This window comes from Sinohyriopsis cumingii, chromosome 12 (assembly GCF_028554795.1).
Source record: "Sinohyriopsis cumingii isolate HCF-2022 chromosome 12, ASM2855479v2, whole genome shotgun sequence".
Classification (NCBI taxonomy): Eukaryota; Metazoa; Mollusca; class Bivalvia; order Unionida; family Unionidae; genus Sinohyriopsis; species Sinohyriopsis cumingii.
In genome coordinates this window covers 73,527,030-73,538,379 of record NC_142972.1, presented here as the reverse complement: position 1 = coordinate 73,538,379, position 11,350 = coordinate 73,527,030, and positions in this window count along the sequence as shown.

Genomic DNA, 11,350 nt, shown 5'->3' with positions numbered 1-11,350 from the left:
CGGATTGATGAATCATTTGAACTCATTTGAATCGACTTCGACTTAAAATATATTTTGACATTTATATATTTACAAGACACTCGTACATTGTTGCAGTTTACGACAAATGAAGAGCTTCCTCTTCTGTTGAATGATGTCAGCCTTTTTAACCAAAATGTGCATGTAGTTTCATTTTGACTGATAGAAGTCGTGTTACCCACTTACACAATTTTTCAGCTATTCGGAAGAACAATTACGGATGTCCACATAACGTTGTTATAATTTATGCAACTAAATCGTTCAAAATAGCCTGGTCGAGTATATATAGTGTACCCGGTATGATCCTGTACCTTTTGTGTTATTAACAATGCAGCAACAGGTGAGAAAATAGCTGAACGGATCAATTTGCATCAGCTTTGACCATGATAGATGTGAACCGGCATACATACGTTTACGAGAATCTCCTGGACTTGCTGAATCTTCAGACGTCAACGGTTTAGCTTCTTTGTATCCGCTGGCAGCATCTACAATATTTAACGCGCACTTGCATGTACTTCTTTAGACGCGATCTTGTGGAAGAAACAAAAGATTATCTTGATGAATATCGTTAGGTGTTTTAACACAAACCATCCTCGAAAAATCTTCTTCAGTGCAGCTAGGTAAATTTGCATAAGCGCTTCTTCGGCCATCAATTCTCGAGCAGCCCCCTTATGTGACATTTCTTAAACAGCAGCTTCTCCTTTCAAATAGCATAAAGGACTGGATAAATATCAAGGAATATAAATTTCATCAGGTTATTTGTTCCATTTTCCCCCATGTTGTTTCTCTATTATAACAGTAACATCAACGCCAACAAGTGCTAGTTATAAACTCATATTGGCATTTAGCGCATTAGGCCAATTTTTTTTTTCTCCACATCGAATACTAGTTTAACTGATCAGAGCTCGACCTTTGCGATTGTGAACCTGCCTCGGATTTGCAGTACAGCATTGCAAGCGGCATCGCACATAATCGGAAGATATGATCGTGTTATAAAACAGGTGATAACCATCCGTGGCATCACAAAAGAAAAAACTCTCCGTCATTGACGTTTCTGTCCATGCAGTGCCCAAACAATCCCTGTTTTATAATTTAAAACTCGACTGTTGTTGAATACAGTTTTGAGATAGTTAACGTAGGATCAGTTGTGTATAAATTTCCCGTATGCTGACAATCAACCATGCAGTGATGTATTTAGAATTTACAGTTGAGATGCAGCCTCCGCCAAAAACGAAATCATCCACTTCTGGTTTATTTTCCACAGTGCTTGATGACTTTCATCCAAATGAAGATATCATTCTGTTATTTGACGAAATGATGTATAAACACAATGACAACCTCATGCTAATATTTCCAAGCGATTGCCACAAAAGTACAGAGGATATCTATATCACCTAGAGATACGTACACTCGCCTAAAGTGATTTGGGACGACTGTAACTTGTTGATGATGTGTTTTGTTGATTACGCGTGGTAATAGTTTCATAATATGTTTATGGAGCCCAACCAGGATCTGTTTAATTCCCTTACTATTTACTTGACTGGTGGGCTATGCTAGTATCGAGCTAGTTTTTGCACCATACTCTAAATAATTATGACAACTGTTATGACACAATCTGCCAGTTATGTTGTATGGGGATCGACTCCATACTGCTTCTTGCTATTATCAAAATGTATACGCTATGATATAACCAATAACAAAGGTGTCAGAGATATCTTACAGTAGAGACAAGTTGCACGGGAAGATCTCATGTAATGTTAAACTAACATTGCCCTGAAACATAGACATTGCTGAAGGGTAAAAAAATGAAAACCACCTTGGTCCGAATGAAAACAGAAAAAGTAACGGGTCCTGTTCTAAGACAGCCAAGTGCGCCAAAGATGTTAAGAAATCCACTAGAGCCACACCGAAGACTATCATGCGATTGCCATAGGCGACTTTGGATGTCAAAAAAAGAAAAAAAATAAATCCAAGAAGGCAACTGAGAAATTAGAAAGATCGAAAGAAGCGCAAATACACTTGCTGAAAACATTAAAGAAGCAAGTAGACATCTTCCAAGGCCACCGCCAACAAAGTCACCGAATGAACATTTTACTGAATTTAGTCGTCAGCATATTTTTTTTAGAAATGCCATCCTTGAAGGTCATTTTTGAACCTGCAAGTGGAAAGAACTTGCGGCCTATCAATCGACATAAAATGTACGAGCCAAGAGGGTATTGAGTGAATTTACTTGGTTTTAACCCTGCTCTCGCAAATTGAATCTAATAAACTTGCTCGGCAAATGTTTAATGGTTTATGCAACGACTGTCCACCTCCACCACCAACCGAAGAGCGGAAATGACAGCCCATCCTGGACCTGCATGTACAAGCAAACCTAAAAGCAAGAGCAACAGCTATAACAACTGCCACATGCAGTTGCTCAAACATTTGCACCCCTACGGGGACAACAGTCCATACTTCTATTCATATTTCAAACTTAAGAAGCAGAAACCCAAAGGTTTAAAGGTAAAAAAGAAAGACGTGGTTAGAGCCCAGATAAAAGAAAGCATGACTGTTTGAAGACGTCGATGATTTATACAACACACATGATGAATTTTGAATTACATTCTGTTGTGGGCAAAATTAATACTGTAAAAGCAATTTGTCGCTGCAAACACAACCATGAGCGTTTTCTAGATTATCACGATCTCATTAACGAAATTAGAATTTAATATCTCATTTGTATGCCAATTACCACGGGAAAAGTTAACACACTCGAGATCGAATTAGAATGGTTGCTTGTTTATTTCAGCTGGCCGAATATTCGATCGCAACTATTTGGGTGATTTCCTATTTTCGACAAGGAACTATTGCGTGTTTTCGTTAGACAGTGGCACCACCTGGAAAGCTGTTAGAGTTTCTCAATTAGTCATCAATTAGTACGATTCCGCAGGACAAACGAATTCTAAATACAGGATCAGACTTCGGCAAGAATTATATATTAGTCGCGATTTCCTCAACAGATGTACCCGTTGATCTGATATCAATTATCCATTCCCGTTGATAAAATTAAGGCAGGTTGACACATAGTCATTTTACCTTGTACATCAGGACGAGCACACATTATGCCTCTACGTTGAGACATTGGAAATACAGTGACTTACCTTTTAAATACAATGACAGTGTTGATATTAGTGTGTGTTGTCAACTCGAGAAAACCTGTTTATTGCGATATTATGGACCAATCCTTAGCGATGTAGTTCATGGCTGTTTACATGTGCATCGTAGGTGCACAAAGTCCTCTCTTAGCGCTCTGCACCAAAACTAAAAACACTGCAATGCCAGCAGTTGATAGTATCACATGCGTCGTTGCGGATCAGATGAATAATCTAGGATTAGAAGCGACTCAATGAAATCGCGATGGACTACGCATATTAGTGACATTTGCACAGGTTCCAGTTATACTAACATCAACTTAAACAATGCTAGTCTCTCTGAGTGAATTCATCAACGAACCCCATCAATAACGTACAGCTGATTAAACTACTCCAAATCTGGCAATGGGTGGTAGTGGATTGTCTGCAAAAAGCATTGCACGAATGCAATAGTTTATGAAACAATAACAAAATTCAAAGATGCCCACAATTCCTTATTTTACATGGACACTACTGTGTTGTAGATTGTAGTACACATACTTTCCATTATTATTTATATCAGGTTATGGCCCCTAATCAACCAGATACATACTTACAAGTGCAGGACAAGTTAGTTGTTTTTCTTCCATGCATTCCTTCTTGGAAATCAAGGGAAACAGGGCAACGATAATGATTGCGGTGCCGATGTCAAGGTTGGATTTGTCATGGAAGGCATCATGGCATTGTTCAGCAGCGCAAGTTATTCCATCAATGGAAATAATAACGAGGCAACTCTGGACAAAGTTAACATTTGCCAAAACACGTAGTACACGCAACACGGTAAACGTCGAATGCATTGATATAAGTTATGCATATTTGAAGCGTTTTTGAGACAGTGTCAAATCTGGAGGTCTAATATTGATTCCCCACCCCCTCTGACTTTTCGAATATACTGCGTCTATTTTGCCTGTTGGCCTCCAATCGGTTATTCTGGCCGAAGACGTTGATATACCACCTGTGCAGTTTTTATTGCTCAATTTGCTATGATTTTAAACCACGAAGCATCAGTTTGTTTTTCAGATATAATAGGTCTTTTCCCATTCCGAAATTACAGCAGGTTGGCCTCGTGTGCCTTAATCTCCTGCTGTTGCGTAGCGGGTACAGGATATGTTTCCTAGTAAAAAACTTTCAATGAATAGAGGCGCTCCTATTGGCCATCATGTCGATCCCATCGAAAATCATTTCTGCAAAGTACTTTCCTTATTTGTTTTCTGCTCAACTTGATCATCTCCTTCGTATAAGACGACTAAATAGTCATATTGAAACAGCGGTTGTCGGTGATCTTTACACTGATGACATACCTCAAGGAATACATGTTCACGTTGCAATGTACACCCCAACGCCTCAATTCCGGCAGTACTTGTACACAAATGTGTCATTCAGACCCCTTCGGTATGCACTGTTCAATACGCATTCATCTGGTGACAATTTCTTCTGTAACTATGAGCGCCATCTCGTCAAAGCGCAGATCGGCAGTGGCAGATATCCTAAAATAATATACCAACTTAGTGATATGGCTATCCACTTTTTATTCTACACTATCTGCTAAATTGTGCACATATATCCAGCTGCGCCAACAACACGATGCTAAACTTCATGTGGCCATTTTGTATAAGGTTGTTGCCAATAATGTCCTGTGTACAACGTGCAATAGCAATAAGAACTGTCAAAGCGTTTGATTCGAGTCAGTACTTATCGATCGCGGCGGAGAGGTTGTCTGCCACAACCAACTGGGCTCTTTATGGTTGCTCTGCAACGGCTGACAGCAACTGTCTGACTGACCTCTAAAGGCGCTATTGTATTACCCTCCTTGGAGCTGACTGCATGCTGTTTGATAATATAATTCAAACAAGAGTGGCTCTTTAAATGCGTATTTATGTCTCTCACAGTTAGAAAAACCCTTTTAAATTGTTTTCTTGCCTTTCTTTTTCTTTTTGTAACTTTAGTGCTTCCTTTTTGACACCACATGATGGTAATATTTTATGACCAGCACCAACCCCACGTTGTCATCGCGGTAGGATTTTACATCCCTTACTGATCTAAACATAATGATCGCTGCATTATACACCAACGTTTTCCCCAGCATGTCACTGTTTTTCCCAGTTGCAACAGTATACACTTGATTACATAATATACTCTTTTCTGGTTGAAGCATGATTCTTTAATAAATTAAGTTTTAAAAATTGCAGCACGATCCATCCTTCTAAGGAAGATCGAGTGAGATGGGTTTCGTATGAAGGCAGGAAGATGTTAGAATGCGTTAGAATGGGGGAAATGGCTCGGACGGCTAAGCGGCATCTCTAAATTGTAATTGTAAACTGTCTAATTAATTGATGTCTGTATAGTCTGTTCCCAGCTCTCAGGGATTCGATTTCTCCCACTTTCCTTTTACTTCATTTCATACGAGTCCTCTACAGTTCTCAGAGGGCAATCGTTTTGCTATATCTAACCTAGGTAGCTCAATGTCTGGCAGATGTTCGAATTAGAATATACTGTGTTTGTGTTCCCGTCTTTGTCGGCACACATATTCACGATGGTAACTGTAATGTTAATGGGATGGGCGTAAACATGGAATATGCAATGAAGTGGGTGAATTTTATAGCTAGCGAGTGGATGGGCCTTATTGTAAAACTTACAGTGTGAACCGGTTTCGCGTGTGTACGTGGGAAGATTCGATGATCATGGCCCATTTATATATTTAGCTTTTAATTTTTATGAGAACTAATGCTCATAGGTAAATCATTTTGTCTGAGAAAATATGAACAAGTGTTTTCGGATCAATACTACACGAAATTTCGGACTGCCAGTATTTGACCGAGAAACGAGTTCACGTTATCCCATACAAATGCGGTAACCTTTTTATTATATACCCATTATCTTATTTTACCTAAGGCTTACTTATAAAATAAATAAAACAACAGTAGATTATTAAATACACAATCACAATATTAATGCGCACATAGCACCACTCATCGACTTTTGAACTTAGTCTAGCGCTCGACATTAGTCTAAAAGAGAATTGTCGTTTTGGGCAGGATGGACCATTTTCATTCAACTGCATGTATATTTCCGTTATGCCATTGACTGTTTGGAATTATATATTGGGATACATATGAAGATTTTCAATTTTAATTCTGAAAAAGATGCTATGAAATAGCACGTTCAATTCATTTTGTATGCAGTAAGGAGAATGTTATTGCGTTTGGAAATGTACTGGATATTACATTTAATCAACCAAATCGTAAAGCGTCTACTACATCAGTGTACATGATTTGCTTACAAACTAGTTCATAATACACTATAATACTATTGGGCACAGGTGTCGTGTTTTGTTTAATTGTGTTTACAAATCAGTTCATAATACAATATGCTACTAATGGGCACACGTGCGTGCAATATGAAGGTGTTCAATATCGTATAATACTGCACAATTTTGAAAGCAAACATCCTACGAACAGTAAAGACAATGTGCCCCTTTTCTTACATAGAAAAAGGCTGAGGAAATAAATACATAAGTTAAGGTATAAAATATACTATTCCTACATCACCGACCTCGAGACATATAAGTTCTGCTTTAACAGCCGATGCGTATTAATTTGCTTTACTTTCATCAAATGTTTGCTTGGATGTCATGCTAAATTAATTTTTAATTTTGTTTCATGTTTATTTTTATATTTGTTACTATTATATTTCTGAATTAAACGACACAGTAACTGTCTTCGAACTATAAAATAAATCGAGAGCTACCATTTCGATATACATGAATACCCTGATTGAACAAATATATTATCGATCAGAAAATGAGAACATATATTGACTTGAACGAAAACATTCAAATCTTGTCAGTAAATAACTTAACGCAAACGATAGTTGTTTAATAAAATGGAAATAGATTCATGATCAAAACAGAAGGTAAATAAACACTATAATTTTAGAATTCAATATTTTACAATGTCGCATATATTATTTCATTGCTTGGCTGCAATATATCCGCAGTTTGCCCTGCTATCTGATAGTGGGTAATACGATACCGGTCTGTATTCTATTGAAAATGCACTTGCGTGAGTTTCTACAACGATACTGAAATATTCGGTTTGAGGTTATCTCAGTCCCATTTTGGTCACATGCACCGTGCAATTTATCATCAAGTTTCACATGGTGTACACAGACAGCATGTAGTTTGGTATAATAATATACCGTTCAGGATTACCTGTATGCAGTAATGCTACTATACTTTGCTAACTTGCAACTAAATGGAAACATGAACGTAAAAACCAGTGGGAACTTTCTTAAAACTCTCCTTTTTTAATTTTCTTAAATGACATGACCACCCCTTGTAGATTGCTGTCTTGGTTTAAGTGACACATACATTTGTATCTTATTATCACACAATCTGCTTGAAAAAAAAGACTTATTAACAGCGATTATAAAAAACATGTAACGAGTCTAGATTCTTAATTCTTTTATATATATATATATATATATATATATATATATATATATATATATATATATATATATACATATAAAGAGAGAGAGAGAGAGAGAGAGAGAGAGAGAGAAAGAGAGAGGGAGAGGGACAGAGACAGAGAGATAGAGATAGAGACAGAGGGGAGAGAGAGACAGAATCAAAGAGAGAGAGAGAGAGAGCGAAATAACCACGTTCTCTGCACAAAACTGTGACTTGCTCGGGATATGTCACGTTCCTGAAAATATTTGGTAATACGTGGTGTTTTCAGACGCAGCGGGTCTCCTCATCATGTGAACAGCGTTGCCGGGATTTAAAGTAAACCTGACATTTATATCCTCGCTTTAATTCGTTTAGCACGTCAACCAATTGCTGCAGTTTTATAACAGGTTCCGATATTTAATTTTCTCTCTTGAAATTTCACTCTCTAATTATCGAGTTATTGAATTCATTTCTGATGTGAATTACATAATATACGTTTATTATGATGATTTGAAAAACTTCACTGTGCGTGGTTGTCTCTTGGAAGAACAGTTCGATGTGGACAGCGCTGTATTAAAGATTATTGTGGACAACACGCTCTTGTAATTCGCCGTGGAGAATGCCCTGTCTGATATACTGGTTATGGTATTGGAGTTAAATCAGCAAAGAAACTGTACCGAAATTGTTATGGTGATATATTTCGTTGGATTACATGGAATAATGCCCGACTAGCAGCCGCTCAGTTGGCCTAAACTGACAGTTATTTTGAATTTTTTAATTAAATAATTATAGTTTATTATAGTATAGAGGACGAATTTGTGAGATTATTCCACATCACACCTGTACTAATTAGATTCTACTTTGTTCGGATAATTTCGCACCCAGTAAGATTACCATATCGATTTATTTTTCACGAATACATCAACAAAAGTCGAGTTTCTTGATGATGATGCAGCTTATGTGTGGCCGACGTGGTATGTATTTGTTGTTGCTGTTGTTGAAAGGTTTAACGCCATTCTTCAGCACACGATAGGCTATACATGGCGGCCAGTATTAATTGTGGAAGAAGAAGCCGGGAAAACAATAGAAAGAACCACCCACCCACGAGCAGCTACTGGCAAGCTTTATAATATTACACACATTGGCCGAATCGGAGACTCGAACCCACGCAGACAGGTGAGATGGCAGTCATCCGTAACGGAGAACACTTTAGACCACTCGGTCACTCGGGGCCCTCACGTGGTATGTTGAGCAGCATCTAACAGTTCATGATGCAACAATGACAGATTCGCGTGCAGCTATGGTCATATATGTATTGTCACCGGCAACTCATGATCGTATCAGAATTAATTGATTGTTGATTATCGTGATATTGGTTAAATAAACCGAGATAAACACGAACCTCAGATCACGAAATAAAGTACGGTTGTCACGATATAAAAATAGTTTAACATTGCCGGGATTATTAGTTGTGAAAAGAGTTATCAGTATACCGCGGTTGTGTATGGAATTTATAAATTACAGCCCTCAATCAAAAACAAACCTGCACCAATGCAAGTCTGAGAGTTAAATTGTGCTCCAGAACGAGTTATCGAGCATTTTACAATTATAAATAATGGATCACCGTTGACATCAAAACATCGTGCTCCTATTAATCAATAGAGTAACCATTTTTTTTTTACTTGATCAACTCTCAAGGATGTGACTACGCTTGAAAGTAAAATAAAATATGAAATTAATATTGAAAATCATCAGCGGTGATATCATCTACGATTCCAGTAACTATATCAAAACGGGTGTCGTGTGTATTTGGTTTAGATTTGTAATGCAGCTTTAACAATTTTCCAGTCATATCGCTACGGTGTCTGCAGTGTGTCAGTTTAAGGTGATGCCTAGCACTGGAGCATAATGCCGCAGACATTGTTGCATTATGTCCCATCCAGTCACATTATCCTGACACCAGCCTGATCAGCCCTAACCTCTTAATGCTGAGCGCCTAGTGACGCAGCCATATGTACCACTTTTAGAAGTCTTTGGTATGACTCAGCTGGGGTTCGAACACACGACCTCCCGCATCGGGGGCGGACGCTCTAACCACTAGGCCACCGGAGCGGTAAAACTGGTGTCGTCGAACTCAACGAACATAATGAGCATTCATGTTTATCCACGCTAACGTTTCCGAGATGATGGCGAGTCCAATTTTGCTATGGTGATATTTGTAAGGCTATCCGCGATATAGTCAGAAACAATATAGCGTCGGGGTGGTTGTTTCAAAATTTGATTTCGATCAATTTGTACTACCGTGTGGTACTTGTTACCGAACACAAGTGCATGATCAGCTAAGATCAACAATAAAATACACACACTATGAAAAACTAATCGATGATTTAACCAGTGAGTCCTTAACGGCAGAGTCGGTGGTGTCTCATTTTGCACAACAAACTAACCAATGGCATACAGCTCCAAATGTGTTCAGGATGATATTGCGCGATGATGTGAAAATTATGGACATTGGAATCTCTCAACTCAACATAATCCAACCATGTTCGTTTAGATCGATATGGTAACGTGTTATCCAGCAAGTTTTCTTAAACATGGTGAATGTGCCCCATGTTTGGCAATTCTACACATGAACTTTTCAGGGTACCCGTTAACAGACTGTTGCCTGATTTCGATTTAACAGGATTTGCATTATCAATAGCTTTGAATTTGCAATTAATGTTCATCCGTTCATTCATGTTTGGTTTGGCAGTTACTTTAATCAACCGAGCGACGACGGGTCAGCGAAAAACCAACGAAGATGGACTCCAAAGGTGTTGTTGCGATTTATGCTTGATGTCGTTACCTTAACAAAACTCACAATCACTGACGCGATTATGTGTCACTAACACCCAAAATCATCCTTGATGCCTGTCGCTGTGTTCGACAACTTCACTTTCATCGGGTATGTTAAGGACATCATTCGAAAGGTTATTGGTAGATTTACCATGGGTGCAGCAGCGGATTATTGGCATCAACGACACAGACCCTATTGTGATCCTCCTGAACTATATGTTATCTTCACCAAAGCCACCAGCAAAGGAACGTTTGCGGGAACAAGGAAATAAATCTTCGCCTGACGAAAATTTACTCGAACATATTCCTGTATATTACGATGGAGATTCTCCGCAGCACAGACATCTAAGAACATTGATGATTGTAAACGTCAGTATCAATGTCCTTTCGATGATAAATGGATTTCACAGTGATGGTGTTCGATAAAAACTTTTAGCACTGACACAATTCAACTTATCTGTGCTTACGTTAGTAAATCGATGTTGCTGTGTTGTACACGTGTTTAATCAAGATAATGTATGTGCCGATCCACTAACTAAATCGCGAACAAATCAATAATGATGGATAAACACATAATCTCACAAAAAACGACACGAACAAAACCATTAGCTCTGCAACGCTGTCTAAAAATAATTGTAGCGACAAAAACAGGCACAATAAGACCTCTCTGTGTGCGCCGAAGAATTGTTTAAAGGACGTATCACTGCAACTAAGGAGATAGCTGCTGCAACCGTGGGAACATAAACAACTCTTGAAACTCTACCCAAAGAAATACTAATTAAAAACCAACCACATAAATAAACTGCCACCACCGATAGCTAAAGCGACTGATAAAACTCATGCTCAAATCGAAGATGTTAAATATATTGTTGAA